Source organism: Bufo gargarizans, chromosome 6 (assembly GCF_014858855.1).
Source record: "Bufo gargarizans isolate SCDJY-AF-19 chromosome 6, ASM1485885v1, whole genome shotgun sequence".
NCBI lineage: Eukaryota > Metazoa > Chordata > Amphibia > Anura > Bufonidae > Bufo > Bufo gargarizans.
The window spans coordinates 84,331,786-84,349,366 of record NC_058085.1 but is presented as its reverse complement, the minus strand read 5'-3'; positions in this window follow the sequence as shown (position 1 = coordinate 84,349,366).

The window sequence follows — 17,581 nt, the reverse complement described above, 5'->3', positions numbered from 1 at the left end:
AGCTCAGTGGATGTCTCCTTTCTGCTGAAGCTCAGTGGATGTCTCCGTTCTGCTGAAGCTCAGTGGGTGTCTCCTTTCTGCTGCAGCTCAGTGGGTGTCTCCTTTCTGCTGCAGCTCAGTGGGTGTCTCCTTTCTGCTGCAGCTCAGTGGGTGTCTCCTTTCTGCTGCAGCTCTCTCCCTGCAATTGTCACAGCTTCACAACTTCTATAGTAGATATGCTGGGGGCAGTCGAAGGAAGAAACTGAGCAGCCTTGGCCACCTCAGCAAGGTGGACAGTGAAATAAGGAAAAGAACAAACAGCAGGTGGCGCTTTACATATACATTTATTGAATAACTCAGTGGTTATACTATTTGAATCCATCCAGTTACTAAAGTAATCAGACCCAGGGGCTGGTTTGAAAAATGCAGAATATGTTTTGTGGGACAATCACTTAAATATTTGCTCTTACATATAATTTTGCATCTTAATGGAGAGGACAGTATATCGCCGAGGTGGAATCTCAGCTAGGATAATATGGTGAAAACTAAATTAAGGAGTTACTGAAAAATTGTACCAGTGGAGAGATCGATATACACATCTGCACTGTCTCTTAACTTATGGCAGCTAAAAGATGTCAGTGATTATCGGGGAAGTCCGCTTTCCCAAAAATTTATCTATTCTGCATATTACTAGCATTTATTTGTCATATAAATAACATACAGAACCTCTCAGTGCTGAGCGGGAAATGCATTCACGACTGGCTTCACAATCCAATGTCCCTACCTCAGGGGCAAAACTAGGACCAATGTCATTCAAAGCCACAGGATGTCCAGCAGGATAAAAAGTTTTAGTTAAGGAGCAGATTAAAAAAAACAACAACACTAATGATCAATCCCCCTTCCCCCTAACACTTACTGGGTCTGTTTCATGGTCCTGACTTAGCCAAACACTGGCAACAGCGGCGGCCATCCTAAGCCAGTGACTGACTGAATGAGTAAACCCTGCCAATTCCTGTCTGTCAACCATTGCTCTGGGGGGCCTCCGGAATACTCCGAACTCATAAATGATGTGCAGGAATATTCTTTCAGTGCTCCTAGTAGCCAAAGGGCACAACATTTTACTGCCGTTTTTGTTTCTAGCAGAACAAATCTGTAGAGCTGAAATATACTTAAAAGAAGAAAAACTACCACAAGAGGACACAGTTTTAAATTAGAGGGGCAAAGGTTTAAAAGTAATATAAGGAAGTATTACTTTACTGAGAGAGTAGTGGATGCATGGAATAGCCTTCCTGCAAAAGTGGTAGCTGCAAATACAGTGAAGGAGTTTAAGCATGCATGGGATAGGCATAAGGCTATCCTTCATATAAGATAGGGCCAGGGACTATTCATAGGATTCAGATATATTCGGCAGACTAGATGGGCCAAATGGTTCTTATCTGCCGACACATTCTATGTTTCTATACTGATATTTTATAGGGCAAAAAAAGCTTCACTCACCTTGATGTCACTGTCCTGTCACAGGTGTGCAAGGAATACGTGGAGTTGACCCGCTTGGTAAGCGATGGGTGCCGACTGCGTTATACAGCGGACACATGCTTGTTGTGGTCAGGATAAGAGATAAATCCAATCCCGATTGTTTGACCCCAACATTGGTTGCTATGAAGCCGTGAGCTTCATGCAGCCGCTGCACGAGAGTAATACACTCATATGATCTATACAAGTGTATTACTGTAGTGCAGCGGCGGCATGAAGCGCACAGCATCATAGCAACCAATAAGGCCGTGCGCTACTGCTGTCAGCAGAATGCCAGGCCGGGATACCACGGACCGCTCACAACTGTGTTCCACGGCCGTGTGCATTCGGCCTAAGGAAGTGACTGAACAATTGTTGGTTCAAGTCCCAAAGGGGACAATTATATATATTTTTTTTAATGTAAAATCTAATAAACAAAGATTAAACATTCCAATTACCCTTTCTCCATTTATCATATTAAAGAATAGACATAATTGGTATTGCCATGTCTGAACACATGAGCACTGTAAAAAAAAAAAAAAAAAAAATACTGACACCAGATTTGCCATTTTTAGTCACCCCCCAGATCCCCCCCCAGATCCCCCAAAAAATTGAATATAAAAGAATTATGAAAAGGTTTCATTTTCTTCAAAATGATATCAACAAAAACTGCAGCTCACCGGGCAAAAAGAAAACCCTCACATACAGTGCTGCCCATAATTATTCATACCCCTGGCAAATTTAGATTTAAAGTTACTTTTATTCAACCAGCAAGTAATTTTTGGACGGGAAATGACATAGGTGTCTCCCAAAAGATAATAAGACGACGTACAAGAGGCATTATTGTGGGGAAAAAAATACATTCTCAGCTTTTATTTACATTTGAGCAAAAAGTGTCTAGTCCAAAATTATTCATACCCTTCCCAATAATCAATAGAAAAGCCTTTATTGGCTATTACAGTAATCAAACGCTTCCTATAATTGCAGACCAGCTTTTTGCATGTCTCCACAGGTATTTGGAATTTGCCCATTCATCTTTAGCAATGAGCTCCAAATCTTTCAGGTTGGAGGTTCTTCTTGCCATCACCCTGATCTTTAGCTCCCTCCACAGATTCTCAATTGGATTCAAGTCTGGACTCTGGCTGGGCCACTCCAAAACGTTAATGTTGTTGTCTGCTAACCATTTCTTCACCACTTTTCCTGTGTGTTTTGGGTCATTGTCATGCTGAAATGTCCACTGGTGTCCAAGGCCAGGTTTCTCTGCAGGCTGCCTGATGTTGTCGTTGAGAATCCTCATGTATTGCTCTTTTTTCATGGTGCCGGTTACTGTGATTAGGTTCCCTGGTCCATTGGCTGAAAACCACCCCAAAGCATTAGGTTCCCACCACCATGTTTGACAGTGGGGATGGTGTTCTTTGGGTTGAAGGTTTCTCCTTTTTTACGCCAAATTTAGGAAACATCATTGTGACCAAACAATTACATTTTTGTTTCATCTGACCATAACACAGAAGACCAGAAGTCTTCTTCTTTGTCCAGATGAGCTTTTGCAAAGGCCAAGCGAGCTTTTGTGTGCCTTATCTGGAGAAGTGGCGTCCTCCTTGGTCTGCATTGTGCAGTGTCCGTTGGATTGTCTGCCTTGAGACATTGCCACCAGCAGAGCCCAGAATCACCAGGATGGCCTTGGTGGTGATCCTTGGATTCTTTTTCACCTCTCTAACTATCCTCCTGGCCAGCACAGGTGTCACTTTTGGCTTCCGACCACGTCCTCTGAGATTTTCCACAGTGCGGAACATCTTGTATTTTTTGCTCAAATGTAAATAAAAGCTGAGAAATGTATTTTTTCCACAATAATGCCTCTTGTACATCGTCTTATTATCTCTTGGGAGACACCTATGTCATTTCCCGTCAAAAAAATACTTGCTGGTTGAATAAAAGTAACTTTAAGTCAAAATTTGACTTTGGGGTATGAATAATTATGGGCAGCATTATACTTCTGTCGACAGAATAATTAAAAAGTTATGACGACACAAATTAAATATTTTTTAACACATTTTTTTATTTTTTAAATAGCAAAACAAAAACTATATACATTTGACCTACAGGTTGTCAGTATAAGGTCATCATCTCATCTTTTCTGTATAGTGAACCGAAAAAGACCCCAACAACAATGGCGGAATTGTGTTTTATTTGTTTCTAAACCCGCATATTATTTTTTTGACAGTTACACAATACAATATATGGAATATCAAATGGTGCCATTAAAAAGTACAAGTCGTCCCACAAAAAGCAAGCCCTTATATGACAATATCAACAAAAAAATGTAAAAGAAGTAATGGCTCTTAGAAGGCGAGGAGAAAATATCAAAAACATTGTTGCCAAATTGGCTTGATCTCATCAGCGCCACCACGAGAGATGCCTGTATTACCATATTGAAGATAATACTTCATATGAAATAATACATTGTCCATAACTTCGGCTGAACCACCGCCAGCTTAGGGGTTTATTAAGGCCGGCGTCTAAAACGCCGGTCTTAATAAGGTGCCCCTAAATTTTTATGGACGGTATGTTCACACAGGACTGAAACACGGCAGGATTGCCACTGAACATTTGCATGCAGCAATTCTACAGTGTTTTACAGTATCAGCAATGTGGATAAGATTTTATGAAATCTCACCACACGCTGGTCCATGGTGTGAACTGACCTGTGATGTGTGTCAGTTTATGCTGCACATTTCACCCTTGTCCTTCAGCGATGACTCACTGGCATCAGTGACGATGGTAGTATTCACAGCATGAGACCACTGAGGCCAGTGACGGGCTTCTGCGGTCATGTGGATGCATGACATCATTGCTGGAGGAAAAAAAAATAAGAATGGCGAGGCCTACCAAACCACTGGACTGGACCAGTGTCTAGATCTGGCAGATGATTTATGGTTGATTTGTTATAAAGCATTCTGCAGCTACTTTCAATTATTATACTTTCTGACAACCACTTTAAATAACTGAATGTATAATTCACACAATTTAATGAAAATAATTAAAACATTTCACCGAAAAAATTCTAGAATCTGACATTGAAAGAGGAGACTACCACACTTCAGCACCATGGGGGAGGTTTATCACTAGATTTACTCCACAAAACTGTCTTTAAAATTCACACATTTTGGATCATGCATCATTTGCACAACATTTTTTGAATCGCTCACAGTACCGTTCAAAAAATTGGACATGGCTTGGGGGAAGGGGCATGGCCCTCTGTAGCCTTACTATAATTTACTGCAGCAACTGTCCCTAGTAACCAAAGTAAGTTTATAAAGCAATTACTGCCTTGTCAATTATTCATTTATGGCATAAATGATAGAAACCAATGCCAAGGTCAAATCTTGTGATTAATACTATATACTATACTACTAGTGGCTCATAACAGGCAGGTATACTACATGATAAAGAAACAAACTGTAGTATCCATAAGGCCAAACACTGGCCATACACATTAGTCTAAAGTTGATAAAAATTTATGATTTCAACCAAAACGTTTGTCGGGTGAAACTTAAAGAACAATCATTTTAGTCGACTGATGACAGAACATTATAAGCCATGTTTAATATTTATTTCTGATAGTCAGACAAAAGATCTTTTGTTCAAAGAGAGATCATTTGTGAACGAAATATGTTTCTTTGACAGAACGATCTTTAAACCATCACTGGTTCCATTGGACATGTATGGCCAGTAAATGCAGCGCTTCACCTCCACTTAATGAGCAGCCGACTGGAAAATGCTTCCTTCCCGACAATTGGCTGCTCTTTGGATGGTGTAAATGCCACCTAATTGCAAATATGGACTAAAATGCGTATGGCTGCGCCTGTGAAATGAATCTTCACCATCAACCAACTTCTATCCAATGTGTATGAACACTTTAGACTTGTCACATGTAATATCAGCAAAGCTTAAAAGGGTTTTCCGAGATTTTAATACTGATAATCTATCCTCTGGATAGGTCATCAGTATCTGATCAATGGGGGTCTGACACCTGGGACCCCCGCTTCTCAGCTGTAAATGCCACGGTCTCCTCCCTGCTCACCAAGCACAGCGCTGTAATTTGTATAGCGGCTGCGCCTGGTATCAATAGGGCTGAACCGTGCCTAGGCCATGTGACCGATGAACATGTCGTCACTCGGCCTGGGAAAAGCTGCGAGAAGGTTGTGCTCACAGCAGCGCCGCTGCCTTTTCAAACAGCGATCAGCTGGATAGGTCATCAGTAGAGATGAGCGAATTTTTTAAAATTTAGATTCGCCTGATTCGCCGAATTTTACAAAAAAATTTGCTTTGTGACGAGTTACTTCATTACGAAGCACATTTTTTTTTGTAAGCAGTGGGTGCAATGACAGGGAGCTGCAATGGTGACGCCGCCCGTCATTGTCCCCCAGAGATGCCGCGTTCATACATGATTGCGGCATCAGAGTCTAAAAACACTGTGAAATTACCATAACTTTTTTTTAAATCAAACTTACCGCCTCCATTTGATCGGGACGGCCGCCGCCATCTTGCTTGAGGAGGTAAGTATGAATTGTTTTTGCTTTTTACACTATTTCAGACTAAATCGATTCACGAAGAAATTCGGCTTCGAGGCGAATCGAATTGATCCTGAAATTCGGATCAAATTCCACTTTGTGCGATTCGTTTCTCTCATTTCTAATCATCAGTATTAAAATCTCGGAAAACCCTTTTAATCACTCTTTGGTGATAAAGAACATTTCCCATTTGCATGAACTGGAATCAATTCAGTTACCATAAGATGTTCTAGCTGAGCATCACTATCATCAAAATAAGTCATTCAGTGGGCTGCAAAGCAGCTTTCCACATATGTTCTTGGTCTCTGTGTGCCATTCACATGAGCAGAAAGTGGACACACATTTACCCACAAGGATAAGTCAAGGATGGGGATACAGAACTGGCATTTGATTTTTGCAAGATTAATTAGGGCAAAATGGCATCTGCCATCTCAAACTCCAAACTCTAGCCAGTGAGGTCTCCAACCTGAAACAAATGTAGCAGACCAGATCAGCACATTCAGATCAGACTCCCCAAGGTGCACATAAGTGATCTGGGACAGTGACCTTAAGGTGGATTTAGACGGGACTATTCTGCAGCCGATTGTCGGGATGGAAGAGTTCCTTACGGATAGTCGGCTTCACTGTATGAGGACAAGGAATTGTTATTGCGATCCCTCGTCCCCATACAGAATCATTGTTTATGGGCATCAGATTGCTGTTTGGACCACACGATCTGCTGCCCAGAAATTATGATTGGTGGTGCCTGCACAAGTGACAGGATCACCCGATGAACAAGCATTTTGCTTGTTCATCGGGTGATCAGCCGCACATTTACATGGCCAGATTGTCGGGAACAAGCATTCGGATAATCAGCTCGATTCTTGGGCTGTCTACATGTATCTTTACTAGTAAAGATGGCCAAAAAAAGAAGAGGACCCATAATAAGTAAGGTTGATAAGTGACCGCTGGGTACAATTAAACCCTTTTTGCTGAATTGTGTGATATATGACTAATGGTTGCACTTTATTCAGCAAATTATTTTGGCAAGTTTTATTATTCTTTATTATTGAAAAGTTTTTATTATTTCCTTAACCCCTTATAACTTGTCAAAAAACTCCCACTATCTTTCATTTTGATAGAAACCCATGCAAACCAAATGGAGAACAAAAAGTACCTGGATATGTGTTGTAGATAGCTCCAATCTAGACATTAGGATCTTCTTACAAAAATCTAATTTCTATGGGCCCTAAGAGAAGTTCACTTGCAGCCATCAGAAAAAGAAAACAAGAGATTATAGAGTATATGGTCTTGTCATAGGCCCAATGTGACAGTTTATGGAAAATAGCTATTGATCAAATGACATATATTTCCTTTTAATGTTCCAGTCCCTTCTCCCCTTTGAAAGGGGTACAGGTGCAGGTCCAGCCAGCTTTAGGAGAAATAAAGTAGATACTAGGACAATTGTTATCTTAGGGTCCATTCACACGTCCTGTTTTTTTTCATCCTGAAAAACGGTCCGTTTTTTGCGGATCCGTTGTTCCTGAAAATGTTTCCGTATGTCATCCGTTTTTTGCGGATTTCCAAAAACGGAAACATGTATACATTTCAATAATCAAATAAAGTTGTTTGGATTTCTTTGAAAAAAAATTGAAAAAAAAAAACATTTGTTATGTGTTTCCAGGAACGGAATCCGCAAAAAACGGATGACATACGGAATGACATCCGAATGTCATCCGTTTTTTGCGGATCCATTGACTTTGTATTGTACCAGGATCCGATTTTTCAGGACAAGAATAGGACATGTTTTATATTTAAACGGACATGCGGAACGGAACAACGGAAACGGACAGCACACATTGTGCTGTCCGATTTTTTCCAGGACCCATTGAAAATGAATGGGTCCAGATCTGGTCCTGATCTGTTCCTGAAAAAACGGAACAGATCAGGAAAGAAAAAACGGACGTGTGAATGGACCCTTAAGGGTGTATTACACAGCCTGATCCTGCAGATGATTGTCCCGCAGAATCGCCTGCTCGCTCACTGAGTAGACTAATGCTATTATCTGCAGCGATGTCCTCAGCAACATGGTGGAGGAGCGATCACTATGCCATCGCTCTTCCCCATGCTCTACAATAGTTTGCTGGCGGCAGATCGTAATTAGACAGCACAATCTGCCGCCGGCAAATCCCGATCTTTCAGCATGCTCGTTCATTGTGCAATTGGCGGTAGTATTAGACTGCCAGATGATCGCCAACAAGTGTTACTATAAACGCTCGTTAGCGATCATCGGGCAGAAAATCTTCCAGTCTAATATACCCTTTAGTGTACCAGCCAGCTACAGACATAAGATAACCATAAAGGAAGAAGGGACACCAGGTGCTTAGCAGCCATTTATCTCTGAGAGAATCAGAAAAGAATCCTTACAAATGTTGCCTGTTCTTCACTCATTTATTATCCATTTCTTCTCTGTACAAAAATCAAATAATTCATAGGATCCTGCTTATATTGTAATCTCCATCCAAAGCAGTTTCATGGCAGACCAGCGGACATTCCAGTTTGTGCTCCATGGATAGTTCTTGAATCATTGAAGGACTCCATACCCATAAGAGAAAAGTCAGTCATTCAAACAGCTGATTTCATAGGGAAATGGGGTCTCCTATCATACCATTGAAGCCGTGAAAACAATACAACCAAACACACAGAATGAAGCACTAGAGCTGAACCAGGGTCCATAGTGCATGGTATTGATAAATATACAAATATAGGTGACCGGGCTCACTATGGAGCCACTTACTCTGGCCCTGTGCCCATAGTATGGGCGGTTTGCCCATAACAGATAGCCCCCTTGTTGTCCTTGTGCTGTACTCCAGTCAGGTTGTTAAAAGGGTTGGTGTTCCTGAGACTGAAAATACTGGCAAATGCATAAAGACAACATGGCCGCAGCTCTCATCCACTTGATGTGAATGGTGAGTGGCCACATCCTGAAATCACTTGACTCCTTTGTCCATGAGCTAGGCCTCTGCCCTTCAGCTTAAGGTAAATCTGCATAATTACACAGAAATATGAGTAAGTGGGTTTGTATCACTGCATATTTTGGCAGATTTGACATTAAAAGGAACCTGTCACATTGAACGTGTTGTGATAGTTGCATGTTACAGGGCAGGAGGAGCTGAGCAGATTGATAAATAGTTTAGTATAATTTGTATTTGATTCATTTTAATTCCTGCTCCTTCTGGTCTCAGTAGTGCAGTGATCAGTCCTACTCAGTGACTGACAGCCTTACCAGTATAACTCTGCATAGATAGCTGTCAATCACTGATAGGACCGCCCCCTGGACTCCTAAACACAGGATGAGCAGGAATTGAAATCAATAAAATACAAATTACATTAAAGCTGATCATCTACTTTAGATAGATATCAGGAAATACTTCCCTCACCCGGAGATTCCTTTTATTCATATTAGGCCAAGTTCACACTATAGTTATTTGGTCAGTGATTTCCATCAGTTAAGCCTCATTCACACGTCAGTGTTTCACGGACGTATGCTGTACGTATTCACACATCAGTGTTTTAGCACTGTCCGTGGGTTCGTTTTTGTTTTTTTGTTGCACGGATGCATGCTCTATTTTGCCCGTGTTCACAGATCCATCCGTGAAAACCACGGATACAACACGGATGCCATCTGTGTTTCAAGGATCATTAGGAAGATATGCTTTGAAAATTATTTTTCAGCTGTGCAGGGTCAGGGATCCATGGATGACACACGGACAGCAAAAAACGGACACATGGACCCAACACGGATCCATCACGGACATCTTCACGGAGGCATCACTGACCAACTTTTCACGGATTTAAGCAGGGACGTGTTAATGAAGCTTTATTGTGAGCCAAAACCAGGTACGGGTCAAAACACAGAACAGGTGAAGATCTTTCCATTATACCTTATCTCTGTGTAGGCTTCACTTCTGGTTTTGGCTCACAATAACTGATGGAAATAACTGACCAAATAACTGAAGTGTGAACTCGGCCTATCTCTCGATGCCCATATACCTTTAGTAGTTATTAGTCAAAAACTTGTTTTGCTTATCTGAAAGCCTTACCTCTCTACCCCTCCATAGGCATACACGTGCTCAATAGGGAGAAGGGAATAAGACACTTCCAGTCATTACCGGCGACTGCTTCTCTCCCAAGAGAACAAAGAATCACGCATGTTGAAATCCCACGTGCCTAATCCTTCTTTTTCCCCAGCATCTACAGTCAGGGAGGTTCAGCTAATGTGTATAGTCACATTAAGTCCTACATGAGCAATGCTTCTCAGGTGCTAGGCTTCCTCCCAGCTGGTTAGCACCACTTATTTTTACCTCTGCCTCTGTATTTTATGGTTATGCCTATGTTAGATTATTGTTGGTTCTGTTATTATGCTCTTATTATTATGTTTTACTTAAAGTGCCCCTATACTTGGGAAAACTTTTGATATGTTATAGTGCTCTGACCCCTGCTAGAGAAGTGAATATCATTCAATTTTCCTTACTCAGCTTCTGCTCAGAAGAACAGAAGAAAATGGCTTCCACAGACAAAATGGCTCCCATATCCGGCTACAGCTTCTTTTCACCTCAAGCAAGCAGCTTCAAGCAAACAAAGAAACGAAGACTAACGGCTTCACCCATCTGGCAAGGAGGGGGGCCTCCTCTTTGCACACAGATGTGGCAGAAAATAGATATACAGTGGCGGAAATAATTATTTGACCCCTCACTGATTTTGTAAGTTTGTCCAATGACAAAGAAATGAAAAGTCTCAGAACAGTATCATTTCAATGGTAGGTTTATTGTAACAGTGGCAGATAGCACATCAAAAGGAAAATCGAAAAAATAACTTTAAATAAAAGATAGCAACTGATTTGCATTTCATTGAGTGAAATAAGTATTTGAACCCCTACCAACCATTAAGAGTTCTGGCTCCCACAGAGTGGTTAGACACTTCTACTCAATTAGTCACCCTCATTAAGGACACCTGTCTTAACTAGTCACCTGTATAAAAGACACCTGTCCACAGAATCAATCAATCAAGCAGACTCCAAACTCTCCAACATGGGAAAGACCAAAGAGCTGTCCAAGGATGTCAGAGACAAAATTGTAGACCTGCACAAGGCTGAAATGGGCTACAAAACCATTAGCAAGAAGCTGGGAGAGAAGGTGACAACTGTTGGTGCGATTGTTCGAAAATGAAAGGAGCACAAAATGACCATCAATCGACCTCGCTCTGGGGCTCCACGCAAGATCTCACCTCGTGGGGTGTCAATGGTTCTGAGAAAGGTGAAAAAGCATCCTAGAACTACACGGGAGGAGTTAGTTAATGACCTCAAATTAGCAGGGACCACAGTCACCAAGAAAACCATTGGAAACACATTACACCGCAATGGATTAAAATCCTGCAGGGCTCGCAAGGTCCCCCTGCTCAGGAAGGCACATGTGCAGGCCCGTCTGAAGTTTGCCAATGAACACCTGAATGATTCAGAGAGTGACTGGGAGAAGGTGCTGTGGTCTGATGAGACCAAAATAGAGCTCTTTGGCATTAACTCAACTCGCTGTGTTTGGAGGAAGAAAAATGCTGCCTATGACCCCAAAACACCGTCCCCACCGTCAAGCATGGGGGTGGAAACATTTTGCTTTGGGGGTGTTTTTCTGCTAAGGGCACAGGACAACTTATTCGCATAAACGGGAAAATGGACGGAGCCATGTATCGTGAAATCCTGAGCGACAACCTCCTTCCCTCTGCCAGGAAACTGAAAATGGGTCGTGGATGGGTGTTCCAGCACGACAATGACCCAAAACATACAGCAAAGGCAACAAAGGAGTGGCTCAAGAAGAAGCACATTAAGGTCATGGAGTGGCCTAGTCAGTCTCCGGACCTTAATCCAATCGAAAACCTATGGAGGGAGCTCAAGCTCAGAGTTGCACAGAGACAGCCTCGAAACCATAGGGATTTAGAGATGATCTGCAAAGAGGAGTGGACCAACATTCCTCCTAAAATGTGCGCAAACTTGGTCATCAATTACAAGAAACGTTTGACCTCTGTGCTTGCAAACAAGGGTTTTTCCACCAAGTATTAAGTCTTTTTTTGTTAGAGGGTTCAAATACTTATTTCACTCAATGAAATGCAAATCAGTTGCTATCTTTTATTTAAAGTTATTTTTTCGATTTTCCTTTTGATGTGCTATCTGCCACTGTTACAATAAACCTACCATTGAAATGATACTGTTCTGAGACTTTTCATTTCTTTGTCATTGGACAAACTTACAAAATCAGTGAGGGGTCAAATAATTATTTCCTCCACTGTATGTATCTATGCAGTGCTTTTGGCCAATAGTGAAGATATACGCCACCCTACATTCCCCCTACTTCTTCCTGTTCTATATTTGCTACCCTATATAATGTCAGCTGTTCCGCAATAAAGTTGAGAAGTTACTTTGACCATACCTGAGTCAGTGTGATTTCTTCTGTGCATGCACATATACCAGAAAACAAGATTTTTGTGAACTCACCTGTAAAATCTCGCTGTTCATTGGGGGGACACAGGACCGTGGGTATAGCTGTTGCTGCCACTAGGAGGCGACACTATGCTAAAAAGTGTTAGCTCCTCCTCTGCCGGCTATACCCCCTCCAGCCAGGAGAGAGCATATCAGTTTGTGCCCAAGCAGTAGGAGCAGGAGAAAAAAAACATACATAAAAGCAACCAGAACACAAGGAATGCAGGAAGGGTCGAACCAAACTGAGGACCCCACTGCCAAACAAACCGCCAGCACCTGCAGCCATAATGGAAAACAATGGGTGGAAGCTGTGTCCCCCAATGAAGCAAGAAAGACTTTACAGGTGAGTTCACAAAAATCTTGTTTTCTCGCTCGTATCATTGGTGGATACAGGACCGTGGGACGTTCCAAAGCAGTCCACGGGGCGGGAAGAACACACCCTCATGGAAACTGCCTCGCGGAAGCTCAAGACACTGCTGCCTGCAAAACTTTGCAGCCCAGTGCAGCGTCCGCTGATGCAAAAGTATGCACCTGGTAAAACTTGGTGAATGCCACCCCTTGCAGGAAGGACTTAACCAGAGCCTGTAGTGTCAGAGGACGCTGGAAAAAAATTGACAGCGCCGACACCTGCCCCTTCATGGAACTCAGGGCAAGGCCCAAATCCAGAACTGATTGCAGAAATGAAAGGATGGCGGGAAGAGAGAAGCGTAGCGGGGGGAGGCTACATTCCTCACAGAAACGCAAAAAGGACTTTAATCATGGTGTGGATGACCCTGTTCCGAGAAACCTTGTTGCTTCAGAATGGCGGTTTCAACAGCCACGCCGTCAAACGTAGCAACTCTAAATGCTGGTGGAAGACAGGACCCTGAGAGAGAAGATCGGGCCTGAGTGGAAGAAGCCACGGTGTGTCTCCTAGGAGAAAAACGTGTCTGTGTACCACGCGCAATGAGGCCAATCTAGAGCGATGAGGATCGTTTGGATGCCCTCCATCCTGATTCTGCGTAAGACTCGGGGAAGGAGAGGGAGAGGCGGAAACACGTACACCAGGGAGAACCCGTCCCATGGTGCCACCAGCATGTCTACTGCGCATGCCCTGGGATCTCTTGTTCGAGAGAAGAAGACGGGGAGCTTGTGGTTGAGTCTGGATGCCATCAGGTCCACCTCTGGTTGGCCCCACCAGAGACAGATCACTTGGGACACCTTCGGGTGCAGAGACCACTCCCCCGGGTCCATCGTCGTCCGACTGAGGAAATCCGCCGTCAAGTTCTCCACTCCCGAAATGTAGACCGCCGAAAGAGCTGGCACATGAGTCTCTGCCCACCGCAGGATCTTGGCTGACTCCACCATCACTGCTTGACTGCGGGTTCCTCCTTGATGATTGATATAAGCCACTACCGTGGCTTTGTCTGACTGTACCCGGGTTGGCCGGCCCTTCAGGAGAGGGGCCCAATGTAGAAGGGACAGATGAATGGCCCGGAGTTCCAGTATGTTGATGGGCAGTTTGGACTCTGACTGAGACCATACACCTTGGACTATCCGGGGCGGGAAGACTCCGCCCCAACCTTGGAGACTGGCGTCGGTGGTGATGAATGTCCATGAGATCGGGAGAAAACATTTCCCCGACTCCAAGGTTGGGGGCGAAAGCCACCACCTGAGTGCTGAACGGTCCAGGGAATCCGGTGACTTGTCCCACGACGACTAGATTGTCCGCTGAAGTGAACGAGTGTGAAATTGTGCAAACGGAACCGCCTCGAAAGAAGCGACCATTGCACCCAATACCTTCATGCAAAAACGAATTGAAGGATACCTGCGCCGGAGGAGAAGGCGGATTTACCGACGAAGTGCCAGCCGCTTGTCCAGAGGGAGGCGCACCAACGCCGTGGCTGTATCAAGGATCATGCCTAGAAAAGTGATCCGTCTGGTAGGACGCAGGGAAGACTTCTGAAAGTTCACCAACCACCCGAACCGGGCCAGGGTATCCAGAGTGATGTCGTCCAGATAGGGAATCAGGGTGATGCCCCTGGTACGAAGAAGTTCCAGGAGAGGAGCGAGTACTTTTGTAAAGACTCGCAGTGCCGTCGCCATGACAAAGGGAAGGGCGACGAACTGATAGTGGTGGAGCCCCACTGCAAAGCGGAGGAAACGTTGATGTGCCGGGGCAATGGGGACATGTAAGTACGCGTCCCGAATGTTTATAGAAGAGAGAAATTCGCATCAGTCTAGTGAAGCAATCACGGAGCGAAGGGACTCCATTCTGAAGTGTTCAGCAACTTGAGCTCCAGAATCGGGCAAACTGACCCTTCTTTCTTGGGGACGACAAACAGGTTTGAATAAAACCCTGAGAATTGCCTGGAAAAAGGCGATAGGCCGACCTGGATCCATGGGTGGTTGGGAGGGAAAGAGGAGGGGACGCAAACTCAATCTTGTAACCCGAGGTTACGATTTCGAGTGCCCTCACGTCGGAGATGTGGGCCCGCCACACTTCCTGAAAAAGGAGTAGGCGACCCCCCCACCCAAGCATCTTAATGCAGAAGACTGCTTGCCGAACGAGAGATGGGCAGGCTGTGTCCACGGGCGCCAGGCTGGTTCAGGCCTGAAGAATGGCTTCTTCCGCTGGTCCTGCGTGGAGGATCTGGGAGGGGCTGCTGCAGCTGCCGGGCACGTGCCAGAGAAGCGACAAAAGGACTGGGCCCGGGAGCTTGTCTGCTGAGCGCGAAACGTGCGCTTGGATTTGCCCTGAGGGAGGTGTGTACGTTTACCACCCATACCCTCGGAGATAATTTCATCAAGCCGGGCCCCGAACAACCGGGAGCCGGCAAACGGAAGGCTGGTAAGGGAACGCTTTGACGAGGAGTCCGCTGCCCAAACCTTAAGCCAGAGTTCGCGCCTCAAGGTTACCGTGAGAGCCGATGAGCGGGCAACAAGTGCACCCGTGTCCAAGTTCGCCTCACAGAGGTACTTCCTTGCCTGTGAGATATGCAGAGACGAGGACTGGAGCTCGGTGAGCGGGAGGTCTGCCGCCAAGTCCTGGTTTAACCGTAGTGCCCACTCCGAGACCGCCTTAGCCCCCCAAGCGGAAGCGAAAATTGCAGTGAAAATGGACTTCGCCCAAGACTCCATGCGGCGATCCACAGGATCCTGAGGGGCTGAGCCATCGGCCACCAGAATGGCGGTGTTTTTGGCGAGGGGTGCTTCCGGAGGGTCCACCTTGGGAGGAGAGGACCACTTAGCCACCCAATCAGCCTGAAAGGGATAAAGCAGATCAAGGCCCTTTGACGTGCTAAAGCGATGATCTGGATGGTCCCCCGCCTTGGCATTGACAACCGAAAAGTCGTCATGTAAGGGGAAGGCTTTAGGAGTTTGCCTGGCTCGGAGAAAAGACACTCCCGGGTGACTCATGGAGAGGGAGTCATCCTGCACCTGGAAGGTGTCACGGACAGCAGACACTAAGCTGTCCACCATGGAAAAAACCTTGGAAGATTGTTCCGGATCCATATCCGAGTCTGAGTCACGAATTTCCCCATCTGACAGAACTTCCCCTGGGAGGGAGGATGTGTCCGAGCGTGACCCATGGGGGGGAGGAGATGCTGAGGCGTCAGAGGAGGAATGACGACCTGTTCTGGGCCGTTTGTGCGAAGGTCTTCCCCTAAGGCGCTCTCCAGAGGAGGGCGCGGACTGCGCAGGTGGAGATTTATCAATCAGTCGACCCATGAGAGTGAAGGTGGATTTGAATATCTTAGAGAGGTCATCCACTGCCCGAAATAAGGCACGGGCCCAGTCCGGTTCCATCCGGTCATGCGGCTGCATGGGCTGGGGGCAGAACCTGCGTGGGCGCACAGCATGCGGAGCAGACAGAGTCCGGCTCGCCGCGAGGGAACTTAATTTTGCATTTCACACATGCATAATAAGTGGCGACTGTTGGAATGCGGGGGTCACTAGTGGGTTAGGAATGTGGCTGGCCAGTGGCCACTACTGTTCTCAAGGCTGGGGAGGGAAGGAACAGTCCTACCATCATGCAGGGGATCCTAGGCCCTGTGGTCCCTGAAGAACTGTGCTGCCAGCTGAAGCAGAGTCCATGCGGATAGCTGCGGTCCTGCTGGGTCCTCTGAGCCGCGGCGGGAAGCTTAGCACTGCCCCCTTGCATCACTGTGGGAGGCGCTTGTTGCGGCCTACACTTCCCAGAAGCCGGGGCCTAAATTTGTGGTGGGTGGCCGACCGGGAGGCACTTCCGGTCAGCCGGAAAAAGGAGGGACCCGAAGCGGTGTGCGGATGCGCCCGCTTGCGTGTACCGGCCGCAGGAGCCCATCCCGCGAGCCGGGAATAAACCAGCACGGGCCGGAGCCCGAAATCTAGGTAGGCCCGAAGTAAAGCCGGGGCCTAAAGGGAAAGGTGACCAGCCGGGAGGCAACAGGGAAAATTGAAAAAGCGTGGGCACCCCCCCAGACATGGTATCCCAGTGTCCCTACCGCGGAATTAAAGAATAGAATCCGTCTACCTTAATGAGGTGGCTGAGAGTGGGGGGGGGGATACGGAGAATACTCACCCAATTCTGACTACTCACCCCATCTTCATTCTCTTCTCTTAACCCCTCCTCAGAGTACCAGCAGGGTCACCTCTTCAGCAGCTGGCATCCGAAGTGGCAGGAGACTGGAATGGCGGGGGGTCTCGCCGGAACCAGCTGACCCTTTGGCTGGCGGAAAGCAGGGGAGCTGGACTGCCCTTTTTGCTTCTTGGGGGAGGTCGAGTGGTGAGGGAATCCGACACCGGTCTAGCTCCCGGGGTAGACAGAGGGGCTAGGTGCCTCTGTTTCCTCTACCTAAAAATGGAAAAAGATAAAACAAAAAAGAAAAAATAACAAAAGGAAGCCGCCCTGCAAGCAGGGAGGTTTGCCTACTACGACACTAAGCTAAAAACTGATATGTTCTCTCCTGGCTGGAGGGGGTATAGCTGGCAGAGGAGGAGCTAACACTTTTTAGCCTAGTGTCGCCTCCTTGTGGCAGCAGCAGCTATA